Consider the following 20,295-nt stretch of genomic DNA (forward strand, 5'->3'; position numbering starts at 1 on the left):
TCTTCCACTTGTCTCTCTCTGTTTCCTTCACATTCTTCTTAACCAATATTTCCATTGACTTGGCATTCTGTTTTTGTCTAAATACTTGCTTGACAATTTCTGAGTTCGCTTTCTCCGTTTAGTATCAACATTCTTCATATATATTAGCTGAAAACTTTCCTAGCCCAACGCTCCTCTCCCATTTGTCTCATTTGGGCGTACTCCCGTGTGCTCTCAAAGCAGGTCTACCTATGCCACGTTGTTCGATTTCCAATCTTGCTCGAACCTCTGATTTCGTGCACAAGACCACATTGCCGAACGTCAACTCGGGACCATGACACCTTTCCGAATCCCTCTCACAACGTCATACCTATTGTAGTTCCACAAATCCCTATTTTTGTTTACAGCTGCATTCCTGTTACCCTTAGCCATTTCGTATTTTTTGTGCTTCCTTAGGTACTCAGGCCCGTTATTTATTCACACGCCCAAATATTTGTATTTATCTACTACTGTTAGCGTAACTTCCTCTATACTATGCTCACTGCCTTTTTATCATTAAAATCAAGATTGCCAATTTTTCTGTGCCTAAATTCAAATTTAACCTAACTCCCTCATTACCACAGATGTCCACCAATCCGTGCAGATCTTCCTTAATGTCAGCTATTATTACTACACCAACATTACCAGCATTGATTGCATAAATGCTGGTAATGACTACTCGTTGTGTTTTCCTTGCTTGGCAAAAGAGATGCTGAAGCCGAGTCGACTCCCCTCTAATTTGATTGATTGATTGATATGTGGGGTTTAACGTCCCAAAACCACTATATGATTATGAGAGACGCCGTAGTGGAGGGCTCCGGAAATTTAGACCACCTGGGGTTCTTTAACGTGCACCCAAATCTGAGCACATGGGCCTACAACATTTCCGCCTCCATCGGAAATGCAGCCGCCGCAGCCGGGATTCGAACCCGCGCCCTGCGGGTCAGCAGCCGAGTACCTTAGCCACTAGACCACCATGGCGGGGCGCCCCTCTAATTTGGCTTCTAGTCCCTGTAGATGCAGCATAAATAACAAAAGTGACAAGGGACATCCCTGTCGAAGCCCATGTTGTATTTCCATAAGTTCAGATACCTGTTCCTCCCATTTGGTAACTACCTCGTTACTTTTATAGATATCCTTTGGAAGATTAGTTATCCCATCTTCCACATCTAGTGTGTCCAGTATTCCCCACAAGTCTTTTTGAATCACACTATCGTGAGCTCTCTTGATATCTAGAAATGGCAGCCACGAAAGCCTGTGTTTTTTTCTCAATATTTCAATACACTGCATCAATGGAAACAGATTGTTCCTCAGCCTCCTTCGTTTACGAAACCCATTTTGTAGTTCTTCCGGCACCCCCCCCCCCCTCCACACACACACACACACTGTTCACCCATGTCTGTAGTCTTTACTAGGGAGTTTTAGTGCTGGGTACGCTTTCTCTTGGGGCCTTGCGGGCTTGGGAGCGCGCGGCGTTGCGTGCCCAGCCCATACCCAACCGGAATGCCTTTTAGTTGGCACCACAGTGACACGCACGCAAACGCAAGCCGCACGAAGTTCACACGCGCTCGCAGAGCCATAGCGTCTTGTCGCGTAAGTATTATTTAAGTCTTTTTATGATTTAAAATGTTAAATTAAACATACATAGTGATCAGTACACTTTTTATATTGTGTACAGTAATCTGGTATACGCAAAAAAGTGAAAAATACAAGGTTACTGCAACGACAGTGACGACATCTTGTGGCACTTCGTGCAACCGCAGTCATGAACATGTTAGCTTACGTGTAATGTTTTTGAGGTGAAAATGAATAAAAAGGTTACTAATTTGTAATATTGTCGCTGCGCACTTTTTGCACCAGATGTACAATGCACAATATTTCTGCAATAACAAAGTTGTGGTTGTCTGTTTCACTATGACCGTGCTAGATGGCGCCACCTAATCAGCTAGTCGGGGGCTGGCATATGCTTTTTAGTTTTTATGTTCCAGGCCATTCTAGCTTTGGAAATCTGGCTGAAACCGTGTAATCGCTATAAGTGCTCGCACTTTGGCTTATTTTGACTCGACGGCTAGAGTATCCGCAGTGCGTATACCGTGAGTTCTTGCGAAGGTGGACCGCGCGGACGCATGGCCCCATCGCCCCAGCGATCTTGCGACGCATCTGTTTGGGGTTTCGCGCATGCGCAATACCGCCGCCCCAACGTCCTGCGTACGCAAGCCGCTTGGGTACCCAGCCCTAAAACTCCCTACTATCTGTACCACCAGCCTGTAAACTACTGATGTCACTGAATGGTAGGTATTTATATCACTTTGTCTCCATTTCCTTTATAGATCATGCTCATCCTGCTTAGTTTCCACGAATTGTCGTGCTTCACCATATAGTATTACTTTGCTCGCTGCCTCTCTTAACGTTTTCTTACAGTTAGGTCCTAGTTTCTTTATTAGCGGGATTGGGCCGGATGCCGTCAGGGCCTGTTGATGTGCTATTAGGAACCATTTTCTCTGTCCTTTCCCATTCTCGTTGACCCAGTGGAGCCACTGAGCTAATTGGTCCATCCTCATATTGTGCGGGGCATGCAGTGCTTTCTGGGTGTTTAAATTTTTCTGTCTTCATTGTTTTTATATATTGCATTGTCTCACCCCCTTGCAGTCTGACCCTTTGAACTGTAGTTATGAATCTCTGTTCCATGCTTGTCTTATTACCCAAAGAATTGAGATTGTTACAAAACTTTGCAGCTGCTTTTCTATTACTTTTGTTTACTTCCGCCACCCATTGGGCCCCTCTTCTAATATTTTCACTGATGAAATCGGACGCTGCCCTTCTGAAGCTCAAAAAGTTATCCCATTTCCTCTTGACATCATCTTCCGGTTCACTCCTCTGTTTAGCATACCTGTGTTCCCTCGAGGCTTCCTGAGGTCTTACTATGGCTCTCTTAAATTCCTCGTCCCACCAGTGGTGTCTGCTTTTCCCGGTAGATTTGACTCATACCTTAGCAAGCTCCATCTAAAAGAATTGAGTTAGATTTTTGACGACATATTGAGCGCTAAGAGACAGGGACAATATGTCGTATATGTCAGCGAGCAAAGTAATAATAGCGCTCAATATGTCGTCAAGCTCCCTTTACCAACACGCCCAAAAAATGGCACTGCTAGAGTTAGATTTGTGTACGTCCTCTCTGTTATGGTATCCTCAGTGATTGTTTTCTCAACCTCTTTGGTTGCTATTTATATTTGCCTTTCTGAATATTTATTACCGTGACGTTGGTCGTAATGCTGCCTTTCCAATTTTATTTCTCTTCTAAAACTCAGCTTGATACGTTTGTGACCACTACCTAAGCTTCTGGACCCATATTCATCTATGTTCATCACCCTTAGCCGATCATACATCATATATGGCAATATTGCATAATCTATCGTCGACTGCAGCCTTCCCACCTCCCATGTTATTTGTCCTTCACATTTTTCAGTGCTGTTGCAAATGATTAATTCAAGCTTTTCACACATATCCATTAGCATTCTGCCTGTTGTGTCAGTGTATTTATCCATATCTTTTCTGTGCACATTCATATCTTCTAATATGATTACCTCGCACTCTTTCCTTAGTTCATCAATGTTATTTTCTATGCACTGCACAATTTGTTGGTTGTATTCTCTGGCTATTGCCCTTGTTCACAAGTTTAAAATTCCCAGGAGCGTCTTCTACACTGCCACTTTCCCTTTTAACCATAAATGTCCACTGCGCTCCTGCTTGAACCTTTGCCAGTCTACAGTTATATGAATGAGTGCCCCAAGACCACCCCATTTCTGCTGCCTCCTGTTCTATTACAATATTCCCATGCGTAGTCCGGACTCTTAGGTGGTTGTTCCATATCCCTAAGATGTGTTTCAACAAACCCATATACCATCAGCCTTTCCTTCCTTAGCTGTTCTTCTATTTTTTCCCGCTTTAGCCTATGCCTGCCACCCTGCATGTTAATATACCCTACGTCTGAATTGGCCCAGCCCTCGTGGCTACGTCGATTTCTGCCCCGGACTCCACGTGTCATAGATATTGGTGCCACTTTGGAATCGTATCTGTCTATACTACCTGTCAAAAAGTCCCCTTCGTTGTTTTCCTCGTTGCTAGCTACCATGAACCCCGAAGGGTCCGCGTGCCCCCCCCCCCCCCCCCCAAAAAAAAAAGCTACTGCGTGTCCTGCAAGTCACCAATCCATCTCATTGCCTCCTACCACGATCTCTTTAATAACCACCCCCATTATGCACCTCTGTGTTCATTTACACTACCTCAAAGGCTTTCTCTTGACTCATCTGCCATATCTCTTTGTTTGCGTAGACAACTGCTCTTTGCAGGTTGGCGTCACGCATGGTACTTCCAGTATCGTGCATATAACTACCTGTACCTGGGGGGAAATGGCACGCATGTCATGGACCCCTTTCGCCAATATGGTCACTAGTCCTGTCATATCTTCATTTGAGACATCGTTTCAAGCACTTGCAATTATGACGAGGTTTTATCCATCAGCTGTAGTTTTGAGGTTTGCGCTCGCTTGCCTCATGACTGCTTCCAGCTTGCATCCTGGGAACGTCCCTACTCCATACGTTCTGAGAACGTCCCGCGCCGCTGCCGTCAGCGCCCCTAGCGGCAACGGCACACCGAAGGGCTTTCTGCAGAGCAGTGCGCCTGTAGATCCATCGTACAGCAAGTGGAGGAAGCTGCCAGGCAAACATTCCTGTGCTGCGTCCACAAATAGCGCCGATCAGTTTCCTGGATAACTCCGACATATCTGGAATTAGCGACAGCCTTTTGAGCGCCGCACATCAATCTGGCGATCATCATTGTCCAAGCTCCTATCTTCAAGGCAAATCACGTAGGTGTGTGACAGCTGCTTTAACGACAGCATTGATGCTTTCTGAAAATACACTGTGTTGCAACTCCAGTGTGATGGTTAAGGACGTTCGTCACTGTGTTTGTTGATAGCGGACGAAAAAGGATTAACATCAACAATGGATGCGAACAAAAGAAGCGTTATATTATACACTAGAGAACGAAGTTGCAGGTGAAAATAAAACTATATGTCCAACCCTACACGCCACGCGTCACGCAACATGTACGAGAGTCAGACCTCTAGCATGCGGAGAGCTCGCGGCTACGCTTACTCCGAGTCCAGCGCGTAGAGTTCTCAGTTCGCAAGAGAAAAACGCTGCCTCACAGTTTGGGTCCCCGTCGTCCCGACATGATGCGATCGTCGACGTGCGCGAGGGCAAAGATAGCACGGCTGGAGCGGCTGGAACGGCTTACGGCACACGAATGCGCTACCGTGTGCAGCGCCGTTTAGTCAGACGTCGCGGCCAGCAGTCAGGGTCGCAACTCCTGAGGTTCAGGGTCAGGCCCCGGCTCACGAGGACCACGCCCGGTAGGCCTCGCCCACGAACCTGCTCCCGGCCACTGCACCCAGGCAGGAGCCGTTCAGCAGGCCCCGTCCTTGCCCCTTGTACCGGCCGGCGGACTCGACCCCGAGCGAACACGCCGGAGCTCGACCTGGCCGACACGTACGGGTCTCACGTCCGGCTCAGGAACGCTCCCAGGAACTCGTCCTCTCGAGCGGTGCACTGCTTCGTCTGCCTTCGTGGCCTCCACGCTCGAGCTCGCTTTCGCACGTTCCTTCTTGGCCAGGGCACCGCCAGGTACCCTCGGGTGCACCCTGCAGCTCATGAGCTCGTGGCCCACGTCCGAGTCTGGCCCGTCGCTCGGCACCGCTCGGCGATCCTAGATTCAGCCAGTCTCTCCCCTGGCATCTGAATCCTCGGCCACCCTGAATCCTCACCCGGCTCCGTGCTCCTCTGTGCGCACTCCCGCGTCTCGCCCGGCAGAACATCTCGCTCGTCCCTTGCCGAAGTGCGACGCTCTCGTGACACCGGCGCTTGATGGCATGGGTGCGGCCACGGAGCAGTCAACCCGCATCGGAGACGCGATGCTCCATGCGGGGCATGGCCAGCCCGTCCAGCGAAGAGCGTGCGCCGAGACGCGATGCTCGACGCAACCGTGACCATTAGCCAGGCCACGTTCATCGCTGTGTCGAACGGCTGACCGTGGAGACGCCTCGCCGAGATCCGCGATGCCCTCGGCAAGGAAGAGAACAGCAGGCCAGGCCGCGCCCCGAGATGCAGTACTCGTGCCGGCAATGCCGCCCCAGCTGGTGGTTGGACGGCAGCAGCGTGGACGGCCGCGTTCCCTGGCCGGAACCTGGATCACCTGCGTCCGACGCTTCGGCCCGCTGTTTCCCGTCTGCCGCTGCTCCGGCTCGTCCCCAGCCACAAAGCCTACTGCCACGTAATGGTCGCACGTGGCCCAATCGTGGCACGCCACCTCTATGGGCCACCACTGGTCATCGGCTGATTGGCGCACAGTTGCCTCGTAATCGCACGTGCCTTCTTCTTCTCTTCTTCATTTCTTGTTGTCGCCCTCGTGCCACCTGCCCTCCGCTCGTCTTCTTCAGTTCTAGTTTAACATTCCTCGGCGTCTTTAAGTCCTTTCCTTACAATATCCCCCTGCTCAAGAAAGTTGTTTAGGGGGAAAACAACTTTTCTCACACAACAATAAACAGACGTCGCTCTTCGAGGAGGAGCCTTTCAGCCTCCATGCGAGGTATTTCACGCTCATGTTCCGCCTGTGCTGCTAGACGTGCCTCGTCTCGATCTTCGCTCTCTGGTTCCTCATTTCTTTTTTGTCAGCGCTCACCCATGCCAGCAAAGCCTCTCCACTCAGTTCCATCTCCTTCCCTAGCTCAACTAGCTTTCTCTTGTCGTCCATTCTCGTCTGCCACACACAAACAACGTGAGGCTCTCAGATGTAACGCGAGAGCTTAATCCTGGCAGGCTCGCCATTTATTGTGATGGTTAACGGGACGTTCGTCACTGTTTGTTGATAGCGGACGAGAAATCATTAACATGAACTTTTTATTTCATGGCATGAGTGGAACGGCTTACGGCACACGAATGCGCTACCGTGTGCAGCGCCGTTTAGTCAGACGTCGCGGCCAGCAGTCAGGGTCGCAACTCCTGAGGTTCAGGGTCAGGCCCCGGCTCACGAGGACCACGCCCGGTAGGCCTCGCCCACGAACCTGCTCCCGGCCACTGCACCCAGGCAGGAGCCGTTCAGCAGGCCCCGTCCTTGCACCTTGTACCGGCCGGCGGACTCGACCCCGAGCGAACACGCCGGAGCTCGACCTGGCCGACACGTACGGGTCTCACGTCCGGCTCAGGAACGCTCCCAGGAACTCGTCCTCTCGAGCGGCGCACTGCTTCGTCTGCCTTCGTGGCCTCCACGCTCGAGCTCGCTTTCGCACGTTCCTTCTTGGCCAGGGCACCGCCAGGTACCCTCGGGTGCACCCTGCAGCTCATGAGCTCGTGGCCCACGTCCGAGTCTGGCCCGTCGCTCGGCACCGCTCGGCGATCCTAGATTCAGCCAGTCTCTCCCCTGGCATCTGAATCCTCGGCCACCCTGAATCCTCACCCGGCTCCGTGCTCCTCTGTGCGCACTCCCGCGTCTCGCCCGGCAGAACATCTCGCTCGTCCCTTGCCGAAGTGCGACGCTCTCGTGACACCGGCGCTTGATGGCATGGGTGCGGCCACGGAGCAGTCAACCCGCATCGGAGACGCGATGCTCCATGCGGGGCATGGCCAGCCCGTCCAGCGAAGAGCGTGCGCCGAGACGCGATGCTCGACGCAACCGTGACCATTAGCCAGGCCACGTTCATCGCTGTGTCGAACGGCTGACCGTGGAGACGCCTCGCCGAGATCCGCGATGCCCTCGGCAAGGAAGAGAACAGCAGGCCAGGCCGCGCCCCGAGATGCAGTACTCGTGCCGGCAATGCCGCCCCAGCTGGTGGTTGGACGGCAGCAGCGTGGACGGCCGCGTTCCCTGGCCGGAACCTGGATCACCTGCGTCCGACGCTTCGGCCCGCTGTCTCCCGTCTGCCGCTGCTCCGGCTCGTCCCCAGCCACAAAGCCTACTGCCACGTAATGATCGCACGTGGCCCAATCGTGGCACGCCACCTCTATGGGCCACCACTGGTCATCGGCTGATTGGCGCACAGTTGCCTCGTAATCGCACGTGCCTTCTTCTTCTCTTCTTCTTCATTTCTTGTTGTCGCCCTCGTGCCACCTGCCCTCCGCTCGTCTTCTTCAGTTCTAGTTTAACATTTCTCGGCGTCTTTAAGTCCTTTCCTTACATCCAGGTACCGTGGCACCACTTAACCGTGGCGGCCGGAAGGAGTGATGAGATGATTAAAGTCTTCGACCTGCTTCAAACAGCAGATGTTGCTGCTTGTTTGCACTTGTTTCTGGCTGTTTTTTTAAGTTGTGAATGGCCTCTATATTACTGTTAGCACTCAAGTTTTTCAAGTTGAATTAAAAGCAGAAATAAAAAAAAACATTTATTGATTTGTAGCGTTTAACGTCCCAAAACCACGCTATGATTATGAGAGACGCCGTACACTCTAAGGCAAAATTACCCAGAAAAGGAGTAACGGAGCCCAATAGGCGCGCTCGATGAACGGATAGACCGTTGAAGAGCAACCACAGAGGGAAGCGTGCGGCGCGAATCCACTTAGTCTCCATTGGGATGAACCGCCCGGGCATTGCAGGCCGCGCGAAAAGCGTTGCCAAGGTGACAAGCCCTCCTTCTCCACAAAACACATGTCCTTCTTCTCCTCTGCTGGCTCAGTCTTTCCCCGTATTTTTCCGGGGGCGGTTGCGTAGCGTCGCGCTTGGAGTGCTCGACCAGGGCCGCCCGGATTCGACGATCTAAGAATTACGAGGTGGTGCTTGTGTGTACGCTTGGATGAGCGTGGGCTGCTGCTTTAGCGTTTCGCTGCACCATAGAAGTCTGAAGCAAGCCTCGGCAGGTCACCACGCCGCGCTGTATATCTCTGGCTTCAAGGTAGCCACGACCAACACACGACAGCAACAGTTGGAGAGGCCAATATGACGGCCGAGAAGTCAACAGGCCTATCGGATATATACTTCAGTCCAACTCAGGGCAGAAAACAGCGCTGGATTCTAAGGCAAGTAGGTTATCATTCTTCATTCTACTCTACTTGTCGCGTGTGCGTTACGGATCGCGCTTGCCGGCAACGGGCTCAGTTTTGTTGTATATCCCACGCACGAAATGCATCGCGAAGGTCAGCTTCGGCGTGTTCAGTTCGCCTGTGCTTTGCAACGGCCTGGAAATTGGCCGCCATTGCCGTCGACCTCCCGTACGCTCGCTCATCGAGTGCTCGCCTGTTTCCGCCACCGCGATGAGCTCCGTGCTGACGATATTGGGCTGAGACCTCGTTGCTGTGTTGGGAGTCATTGAAAACACGTTGCGGGTTCTCGTAAAGAGCTTGGTTGTAGTATGTCGCGCACTGTAAGTGCACCAGCAAGGGCTGGCAGGGCTTTCGCTAGCGTCGAAACTCACTGAAAGTCGGTCGCCATTACAGTTGGCTTTCCAGCAAGTCGGTCGGAAGCACCTCGGCGCCGTCCGTTGGCCGCGGCGGCGGACTCGCGTTTGCGCGCTACACTCGCTCGAGTTTGTGGAAAAGGGCCGCATTACCGTCGATTTGTTCGGCGCTAGCTCCAAACCAGCTCGGCGCTGTTCGTGGCGGCGGCCGACGTACGCTCGCTCTCCTGTTCGAAGTTCGCCGGCGGCAGACACTTCGCATGCAGCGCAGTGTTTGGTCTCGCGTTCGCTTGCTCGAGCTGAACGACGTCGCTCGCTTAGGACTCGCTGACTTGTTGCGGCACGCTGATTCGTGGAGGTGTGGCTGCAGCCGCCGCTACTAACCTATTGCGCTACGGGGATCAAAATGAGTGCTTGACGATGTGTGACCACACGGTGAAATTATTAGCAAGTCATATCTCGCGTGTGCTTTCATTTCACCTTGCACGTATTTTTCATATGCATTTGTATTCATCCTCTCTCACGTGTGACTCACTATTTTACATACTTACTGTGCAGCCGTGGGCACACACCGTGCTGAAGATTGTGCGCTAGCGTCTGCGATGCCCGTCATCCCTGTCATTCGTCAGAGCAGCTTATGAAGGACTGTGCGAGATGTGAAGGTTTAGCGCTTGTTTTTATATTAACGTGCATGTACCTGTCATATGCGTGCATCTTCATCTTCTGTAACGCGTGCCTAACTATTTTTACTATATTATAGTACGTGCAGCCGTGGGACCACAACTGGCAGAAGGCTGCGTGTGCTGGCGTCTGTAATGCCTGTCATCTATCGCTTCCGTCGGAGAAGCTCCCCAAGGGGTCAACAAGATTTGACAACGAGACTGGACTTGTACACATCACTATGAATTCACTTAAAAGAATGGGGAAACTTCATGTGTATGTAGAAAAATAAAAGATTTCGATGTCTCACTTTTGTCTTTCGTTGTTGCCGTGATTGTGAAAGCAGTTACACATAGGTGGCCTACTACTTTTTCGCGTGTTCTTTTCTGCGCAATTTATTGCTCACTGCGCAAAAAAAACAGGGTAAAAGTATTAGGCCTGGCGGAATAAAAAACTATGTTTGAACTGGGGACAAAAAGTTCATCCGATCGGAGTATTTGAATGGATCAACCGTTTGTCCGGCAAGGTGCAACTGTGAGAACTAATGGTTGCTCAGTAAGGTGTAAATGTGGGGATTAACAGTTGCTCTATAAGGCGCAAATGTGAGAATTGAATGTTAGTTCTTCGGGGTGAACTCTGGGACTAACGGTTACTCACTAAGGTGTAAATGTGTGTACTAAATGTTAGTCCCTTGAAGGGACTAACTGTTAGACCCTGTGCCGGTAGTCTTTAAAGGGAAAAAAATGGTTGTGGCAGCCCCATTATGCCCCAAAAAGACGAAATGCACACCCTTTTAACACCCTTTTGCCTTAGAGTGCAGTGGAGGGCTCCGGAAATTTCGACCACCTGGGGTTCTTTAACGTGCATCCAATTCTGAGCACATGGGCCTACAACATTTCCGCCTACATTGGAAATGCAGCCGCCGCAGCCGGGACTCAATCCCGTGACCTGCGGGTCAGTAGCCGAGTACTTTAGCCACAAAACTACCGCGGCAGGGCAAAAAAAAAAAAGAGAAAAGGCCGGCTGATTTCTTTGCGAGCCTCCATGCTCCCAGCCAGGCGCGTAGCTAGAAACTGTTTTTTTTTTGGGGGGGCGGGGAGGGGCACCCCCTAATAAATTTGGCTGTTTTTAGCTCTCTTGGCATGGCGAAAATCATTTCGGGGGTGGCACGTGTTCGGTGTGCCACCCGCTGCTCACAGCCTATATACACCGGGAGGAAGAGTAAGCCTCGTGTTCAAATTAGTGTCCCAAATAGCCCTGAGTGGTTAAGAGTTCAGCAGGCAAATAACCAAGGCCCGTGAATGTGCGCAGAACCCATTTTGTGTACGAGTGCAGCAAGTACCGGGTTAAGCTATCGCGCTTGGTTCGTCTTCTCGACACGGTGGCTGTGCAAGCAGTACCAGAACTAAATAATAATGCGTTACGCCTCTGTAATAGACTAAAAGGACCGGATTGAAAACGTTCATCGCATCGTTTTACATCTGAGACATCTGCGAGCTGCCTCGATGACCTTCACATCTGCAACAATTGATGCTCGGTTTCACTTACTGATAGCGTTATTTTTTTGTCGTTTCTACCCCAAAGCATGCTATATTTTGTACTTCTCAATCACTGAAACATTAAAATATCAAGGGGAAAGCCACGTCTTAAACGTTACAATTGCATATTACCACTTGTTTCGTTCGCTGCTAGCTGACTCCATTCTCGCTAATTAAGAAAGCACCCTAAAATCATATTGTCGGTAATATGACATGTCTCAGTTGGTGCTTGTGCTTCGGTATTGAAAGACAACAATTTTTTCGTTCGCTTATTTTACTTCGTGCTTCTAGGTGAGCTCAACAAGCTTCGCGCAGAATGCAATGGAAGCAAAACTGTGAGGCGTGTGTCCGAAAATGTTTCTAATATTTCTGAGAAATTCGTATGAGGCTCCAGTTATAATACTTTTCAAACATGACACCAGGCGCGATTACGCACAGCCAGCAATGTAAGGAGCGTGCGTGTAGGCCTTATATACAATTCAGCACATATTTGTTTACGTAATGTACTAGCCGGCATTTATTTACTTAATATAGTATGTTAGTCCTCCTCTAATTTCTCAAACGCAAATCGAAAGGACAGCGAAGTGCGAATTGCACTCTCAGCCAAAAGTGTACTTTCCGCTACCATCTCGCTCGGGGGGATCATCTCAACGGCCACCATGTTTGATGTACAGTCATGCCACCCGTGAAAGTTGCGAATTCGGACATGATGTATTTACGATTTCCTAGAGGCGAACTCGCCACACGCGTTCAAAAACGCCACTAAAACCTACGTGCACGAAGTGCTACGCGCCTTTCGATATGCGCGCTGGTGGCGCTGTCCACCTGTCGGCAGGCGCGTCATTTGCCGGCTTGCATTCCTTGCACAATCTTCCCGGTCCCATCGTGCTCACTTCCAAGTCAAAGTGGTCGGGAGCGCTCTGAGTCGAAGACTGACCAGGCCTCGGAAGGTTTCAAGTTCCACCCATCGCCGAATGGGGCGGAAAAATCGACAGCTGACGAAGAACCATAATGGTTCGCTCAAATCTGCCCTTGGAGACGCCAAAAAATTCGCTAGAAGCATCATAGTAAGATCAAAGTTTAAAGCAAAGAGAACCACCACTTTTTCAAAAAGTGCTCTTTTCTATATAACTCAAGGGTAACAATTGAATTCCACGTTGTGCGTAGTACTTCTGAGCACCAAATTTGTTTAGCTATCGTGGCGCCACGTGAGTTCTACTATGTATTCTCTTATCGGTGACGGAGACTAAGCGGAAAACATGCCGCTGTTCGACGAGGGCAGCCGACGCACGTGTGCGCAGTCAGTTTTCAGCCGATGGTTGGCGTTGTCCCCATTTTCTTTCTATCATTTTTTTATTCGCTTCTTTAAGTCACTGAAGGTTATGCATCTATTCGCTTTACCGCTGTATGGTGCTGCAGGAACTATCATACCAGCGAATGCGTCGATTTCTGCAAGTTGCAGGGGGATGGCAGGTAGATTATTTTAGGGGCAAAGCTCCTTAAAGCATGGGTCTGTCCATCCCTTGTATATATGTAATAGTACGTAGCCACCGGTGGCACGTACCCGCCCTAGAGAAGGTATGTCCACAGGGGATGCGAGATGGGAGATTGTGGTACGTGAGGTGTGCACTATATGGACGCGCGGATGGACGGACAGACTAGACTAGCAAACGGACGAACCGATGGATAGACACGCGGACGTACGGACGAATTTACGCAAGAACAGACAGACAGACAGACAGACAGACAGACAGACAGACAGACAGACAGACAGACAGACAGACAGACAGACAGACAGACAGACAGACAGACAGACAGACAGGCAGGCAGGCAGGCAGGCAGGCAGGCAGGCAGGCAGACTCATGGACGGACGCATGGAAAGACGGACGGATGCATGGATGGACGCACGGATGGTCACGCGTTTGGCATACTTTTCTTCTTCTTCTGGCACGACACACTTGGGACATAAGCTAGTAGTGGGTAGTCTGCTGAGGGTGAAGAAGTAGTTGAATTAATGGCGGAGATGCATTAATAAAGCGCGCTGTGTTTTCGGAAGCGCGTTTCGGAGTGCTATATTTATTGGTGACCCGGACTACGAACGCGACCTTCCATGGAGCAGCGTGAGCATCTCGACAGCCTCAGCCCTGGTACCGCTGCCACTGCACCCGGCCATGTACCCTCTTCGGGGGTTGTTGGAGGTACTACTACCATGACGCTACCACAGCTGTGGCTTGCCGATCCCTCCTTAAGATTCATTCAAGTCGAGAACAAGTTCCGCATTCATCGCATCACGTCAGAAGTTCGCAAGCATGAGCTCCTCGTTGAAGCGTTGCCGCCACAGGCAATGGCCGAAATACGCGACATCCTCGTGGGCCCGCTTGTTGACACTCCATATACGACAGTCAAACAGGCTCTTCTTCACCGACTCGTTTCGCCTAAGCATCGGCGCATTCAGCAACTTCTGTGCAACGAAGAGCTCGGGGACCGCCGTCCCACACAGTTTCTAGGTCACCTGCAGCACCTGCTTAGGGACCAGCCGGACGGCTCGGAAACATCCATACTACGTCAGTTGTTTCCACAGCGTCTTCCACTTACCATGCGAATGGCTCTTGTCCCAGCTCAGGATAAGCCGCTGTCGGAGCTGGCAGAAATGGCTGATGACACGATGGACGTTGCTCCGGCAGTCATAAACGCTGCCCACACCTCTCCGATTTCCGAAGCAGATTTCCTTCGAGAAACGGTAAAAGATCTCGCAGCTGAAGTCGCCAACTTGCGTCCGCAATTGCGGAGCATTCGCAACTTAAATGACCAGCCTCATCCACATCGACCATCTCTCACGTCGGCTGCTCCACAACGGCCCCTCCACCAGCCCGAGCACTGCTTTTCACCGCAGAACACATGCTATTATCACCGGCGTTTTCGTGCCGGAGCTCGCAGATGTGTGCCACCTTGCTCATGGCGCATGGGAAATGCTCCGGCCGATCGTCAATAACAGTGGCGGGCGATCAAGGCCAAGCATCAAGCCGCCTCTTTCACATCACCGACAAAACCACAGGTCTGCGCTTGCTGGTGGACACTGCAGCAGAAGTCAGCGTAATTCCAGCGTCCAAACCTGGCCGGCGTCTTCGCGAAAAGTCAACTCCTTTACAAGCGATCAATTCTTCGGTCATCGCAACTTACGGACAGAAGTCTCTGACCCTTAATCTTGGTCTTAATAGGAAACTGGAGTGGTTATTTTGGATAGCAGACGTACGCTACGCAATCTTAGGCGCCGATTTTTTAAGGCATTTTCATCTGCTCGTGGATATGAACCGCTGTCGCCTGGTGGATAGCTATACCAGCTTATCGGACAATGGTTTTCTGTCACGCGCTACGGCCCTAAACCCCACTTTCGTGAAACCGCCCACGTCACCATATACAGCTCTGCTCAACGAGTTTCCGGATATTACAACGCAGTCTTCCATGTATAAGACTCCCAAGCACACTGTGACCCACTGCATCGTTGCCACAGGCCTACCGGTTCACTGCCGCCCTCACCGACTCTGCCCTGATAAACTTCGAATTGCTCGCAACGAGTTTGAGCGTATGTTACAGTTGCAAATCATTCGTCCGTCATGAAGCTTGTGGTCGTCGGCGCTACACATGGTTCCCAAGAAGAACAATGACTGGCAGCCCTGTGGTGATTATCGGGCTCTCAATGCAGTCACCGTTCCCGATCAATACCCGTTACCCAATATTCAGGACTGTACTGCCTTTTTAACCGGCACAACTGTATACTCGGAGATTGATCTTGTGAAAGCTTATCACCAGATCCCCGTTGAGCCTTCTGACATTCCCAAAACTGCAATATTTACACCATTTGGGCTTTATGAGTACGAATGCCTTTCGGTTTGAGAAACACAGCTCAGACATTTCGGCGTTTTATGGACGAAGTCACAAGAAGCTTGCCGTTTCGTTTCACCTATATCGACGATCTTCTCGTTGCCAGCAAGGACGATGAAACACACAAGGCGCATCTACGTCAGCTTTTCACTCGACTGCGTAATTACGACCTTGTCATCAATGTAGAAAAGTGTCAGTTTGGAGTCTTGGAGATAGCACTCCTTGGACATCAGATCACTAAAGATGGCATCACTCCTCTACCTGACAAGGTTCAAGCTATCCTGAGTACCCGCCTCCCACGTCCATACCCAATCTACGATGTTTTCTCGGACTCGTCAATTTTTATTGCCGCTTCATCCCTACATGCTTTACACTGCTGCAGCCTCTGGAAGCACTACTCCCGACTTCGCAAGCCGAGTCAGCCGCACTTCCCTGGGACACGGTCGCGGATCAAGCTTTTGCCGTTGTTAAGACCAAGCTCTCCAAGGCCACCCTCCTGCACCACCCTTAACCAACTGCTTCCACTGACCTCATGGTGGACGCTTCTTCAGAAGCAGTTGGGGCCGCTCTTCATCAATGGATCAATGGTGCATGGGCTCCAATTTCCTTCTTTTCCCGCAAGTTACGCGACACTGAGCCAAGGAGGTTTAAAAAAAACTTCTGGAGTGGAAGCGCCTGCCCTCTGGTGACGCCGACGGCCGCCATGTTGCTCCAGGCAAAAAACGTGCCGTCGGTCGTTTGGGCCCCCGCCGTTCGCGCCACTGAACAACAGTTGTCCCTCGTTCTTTTGTTCTGTGCGGATTTTGTGCAGTTCTAAAGGAAGTGGACACGATTCCGGACGTTATGGTGAGCTCGTGTGTCACCTTCGGCTGCACTAATCGTGCGAAGCAGAAGCCAGGAATCACTTTTCACGTGTAAGTACGCGGGAAAAAGCGCTTTCAATCGCTTGTCTCCTTCCGCGCGCTACCTCATTCGAGAAGCGCGGTTTCAGCTGAAAACTTACTTTCATTAGCATTTTTCAGCTGGCGAGTAAAAGTTGAATAACCTATTTTGTGCGTGTGGTACCGCAGGTTTCCGAAAGACAAGACGCTGCGTGACGCATGGCAGCGTGCTGTTCGGAGGGATGGCTTGGAGCCTAAGAATGCGGACGTTCTCTGCTCGGAGCACTTTGAAGCCAACTGCTTTGACAGGACGGGCCAAACGACCAGACTGCGACCAGGGAGCATTCCTACCATTTTTCCTGCGTTCCCTGCGCATCTCCAGAAACCAGTGAGTACCATCACGAATGTACATTATCGTTACGGTAAATAGGCTATAGATTTCCGAATGTGTAGGCACAGTTTCTCGTTTCCTACGTGCTGTTCAAAATCACACCACTCTCTGACAAATCGCACGTCACGTACACTTACTTGTCCAACTTTTTTTTTTCACTGTGCGTGCATAAATACGGGCACGCTAAACTTCCGCACCGAAATGGTAAAAAGATCCCCGAGGTAGTAATCCCGTTTCTAGTCAGTCTAAGCAGTGGGTGGGACCCGGCTTCTGAACTTTGGAGCATAACTAATTTTTTTTTTCTTGCAGGCAAAAAGAAAGCGAGAGGCCCCTAAGTGTCGGACTGCGCTGTCACCTGTCGTCAATGCTGAGGCAGCGGTTGAAATGCCATCTGAGCCTTCTTCGCCGGCGAAGGATTGGTACCGTTCCAAGGCAGAGGAGTCTGCACAAGAGGTTCTCCAACTAAAGAAGAAAGTTAAGACACTGCAGCAATCCAAAAGAAGGCTGAGCAAGCGGTGTGATGCGTCAGAAAATTTGATCAAGGAGCTAAAAGAGAGGAAACTTTTGTCAGAAAAAGGCCTTGAGGTCTTTGAAGCAACTTTCTCGCCTGAAATTCAACAGCTTCTTGTCCGAGCCCATGGCGCCATCGAAAGACGTCTTGAAGATCTGCCACACTGTGGAGAAAGGACTTCGTGCCCTACAGGTTCAATGTAAGGACCTAAAATCGTTGCATGCAAACAGTGATCGCCTCATGGTAGAGGTGTTAACGGAGGTGTTTGAACAAGCATTATTTTCTGAGTTAGAACCTCATCTGTTGGACTGCGATCCACTCGACAATCACATCTACGTTTTGGCGAAAAAGATTGCCAACCTGTATATAACAATCAGGCTTCACCACATTTCCAAAGAAATCAATCGCAAGAACTCGCGCAGTGGGGTACGAACCCAGCTGACAAGGACTATTATATTTAAAAATCTGTAAGGTACAGATGAGAACCAGCGTTGAACAAAGCGGAGCAGCTGGTATATTCTATAATTTTTGCAATTTTAGTGTGTTGTTATAGAGTTTCCTGATATAACCTGCGTTTTGGGAATCAGGCCGTTTTTGTGTGAATTGTTTCTGTTTTATTGTATGTGCTTTTGGAAATTGTGTAAAGCCTTGAATGAATAAAAACTCATATACCCCTGTGTTGCTTCCACCGTGAGCCTCATTTCGAGAATTGCAAGCGAATCCGCACTTACAGCAGCTAACCGTTGTAATGCATATTCGCTAATACGTAATCGCGTACGGCTCACGTGTAATACCGTAACTGACGGCTTTGTACAGATCTTGTTTATCTAACACGAAGAAAAAAATGCGAGTGAAATTAATTACACGAAGTACCCCGTTTCATTCGGAAAAGCCGCCACGGAAGCGCGCTGGATACGTTGTCTGCGCTCTCTCTTGCCTGGAGCAAGATGGCCGCCAACCGGTTTCCCCGGCTTCACCCGCTTGGGTAGGCGTGAATAGGGGACCTCCACTCCAGAAGTTTTTTTTAAACCTCCTTGCACTGAGCACCGATATAGTACTTTCGGACGGGAGCTCCTCGCGGCCTACCTTGCGGTGAAGCATTTCAGGTACTTCCTTGAAGGGCGACAATTTGCCATTCTTACCGACCACAAGCCCCTTGTTTCGGCTTTACGTTCCTGCAGTGTCACGCACACTCCTAGAGAACATCGACACCTTGCTTTCATTGACGATTTCACCATAGACATAGGTTATGTAAAAGGCAGCTTTAGCAGTGCAGCGGGCGCTCCCAGTCGTATTAATATCAATGCCACGACAGGCACCACCGACCTTTCATTGTCCTCGCTCGTGGAGGCACTGGCATTAGACGATGAGCTTCCATGACTCCGATCCTCTACTTCCCTCCGACTAGGACAAGTCAACTTTCCCGACGACGACGTTACGCTCTGGTGCGATGTTTCACACAACTGCACTCGTATCTATATATGTTCCTTCACAGCTTCGTCGTGCTGTTTTTGACACCCTCCACTCCATCTGCCATCCAGGCATAAGAGCTACGTAACATCTGGTCACTGAATGCCATGTCTGGCCGCGCATATGCGCTAACATTCGTGACTGGGTTCACACTTGCAGAGCATGTCAGCGTATCAAGGTGCAACGACACACCAAGCCTCCATGGGGAAAATTTCCTCTTCCTGATGCACGTTTTCACACCGTTCATTTGGACATTGTCGGGCCATTACCTTCATGTCAGGGAAATGCGTATTTGCTTACGTGAATTGCCAGGTACACTAGGTGGCCTGAAGCAACTCCAATGCCTGACATCACGGCAGAAACAGTTGCTCGTACCTTTCTTGCTACCTGGATTAGCCGTTTCGGTGTACCATCAACGGTGACTACGGATCGAGGCAGACAGTTTGAGTCAGCGCTTTTCACCTCTGTCACATCTCTACTGGGTTGTGCGCGTATTCGCACAACTCATCCAACATCAATAGGCTTAGTGGAGAGACTACACCGTCATCTAAAAGCAGCACTCGCCTCGCAGCCTCACGCCGAAGATTGGGTATCACACCTCCCCATCGTGCTTCTCGGCCTGCGTTCAACACTTCAGCTAGAACTTGCCTCCTCTGTAGCCGAGATGGTTTATGGCTGCACACACCGTTTGCCTGGTGACCTCGTCAGCCTCTTTACTACGCAGAGTGTTTCGGATCCATCTTCCTTCGTCCAGCGTCTGCGGATCTTCATGCAAAACTTGCGCCCATCACCAACTTCAGCTCACACTAAAAACGACGTTTTTCTTCCGGGAAACCTACAGACGTCTTCACACGTTTTTGTTCGTGTTGATGCGTCTCACCGTGCTCTTCAGCCTCGCTATGACGGTCCTTTCCCAGTCATCAAGCGTTCTGAACATCATTTTACAATCCTGCGTAATGGGTATGAAGACACAGTCAGCGTTGAAACCATCATGCCGGCACCCATTCTGACAAGCTCCGTCTTATCATTTTTTTTTTCTTCAAGTGCCCACGGCCACTTGTCTGCAGAGGGGGCATATCTGTGGCATACTTTTCTTCTTCTTCTGGCACGACACACTTGGGACATAAGCTAGTGGTGGATAGTCTGCTGAGGGTGAAGAAGTAGTTGAAACAATGGCGGAGATGCATTAATAAACCGCGCTGTGTTTTCGGAACCGCGTTTCAGAGTGCTATACGCGCATGGACGGAAGCAAGAACGAACGGACGGCTTAAGCATGGACGGGCAGACGGACGCTTCGCCCCACTCATCATTCACTCCGTGGATAAGCTGTGATTTTTTTTTCTTTGCCAATGCGCGCAGATTTGTCATTCTTTGCCGGTGATTTCACTCTCGGACCTTTTTACTGCAGTCAGTGATGTGTATTTGTGTACTATACAATCATTTGCACTGATCCTGCCCGTGTTCAAATGCTTGCGCTTCGCTCGCCTTTCGCTCCATCGTCAG

The 20,295-nt window shown here is 50.5% G+C and overlaps 1 long non-coding RNA gene across 1 annotated transcript; it reads left to right on the forward strand.

Moving 5' to 3' along the window:
• The first annotated feature begins 1,946 nt into the window (after window positions 1-1,946).
• On the forward strand, window positions 1,947-10,428 carry LOC142783819 (uncharacterized). The gene is made up of 2 exons (XR_012888478.1): window positions 1,947-2,309; window positions 10,018-10,428. It is a non-coding gene; the product is annotated as an uncharacterized LOC142783819 (long non-coding RNA).
• The last annotated feature ends 9,867 nt before the right edge of the window (window positions 10,429-20,295 follow it).

The sequence above is a fragment of the Rhipicephalus microplus genome, unplaced genomic scaffold (genome assembly GCF_043290135.1).
Source record: "Rhipicephalus microplus isolate Deutch F79 unplaced genomic scaffold, USDA_Rmic scaffold_12, whole genome shotgun sequence".
Classification (NCBI taxonomy): Eukaryota; Metazoa; Arthropoda; class Arachnida; order Ixodida; family Ixodidae; genus Rhipicephalus; species Rhipicephalus microplus.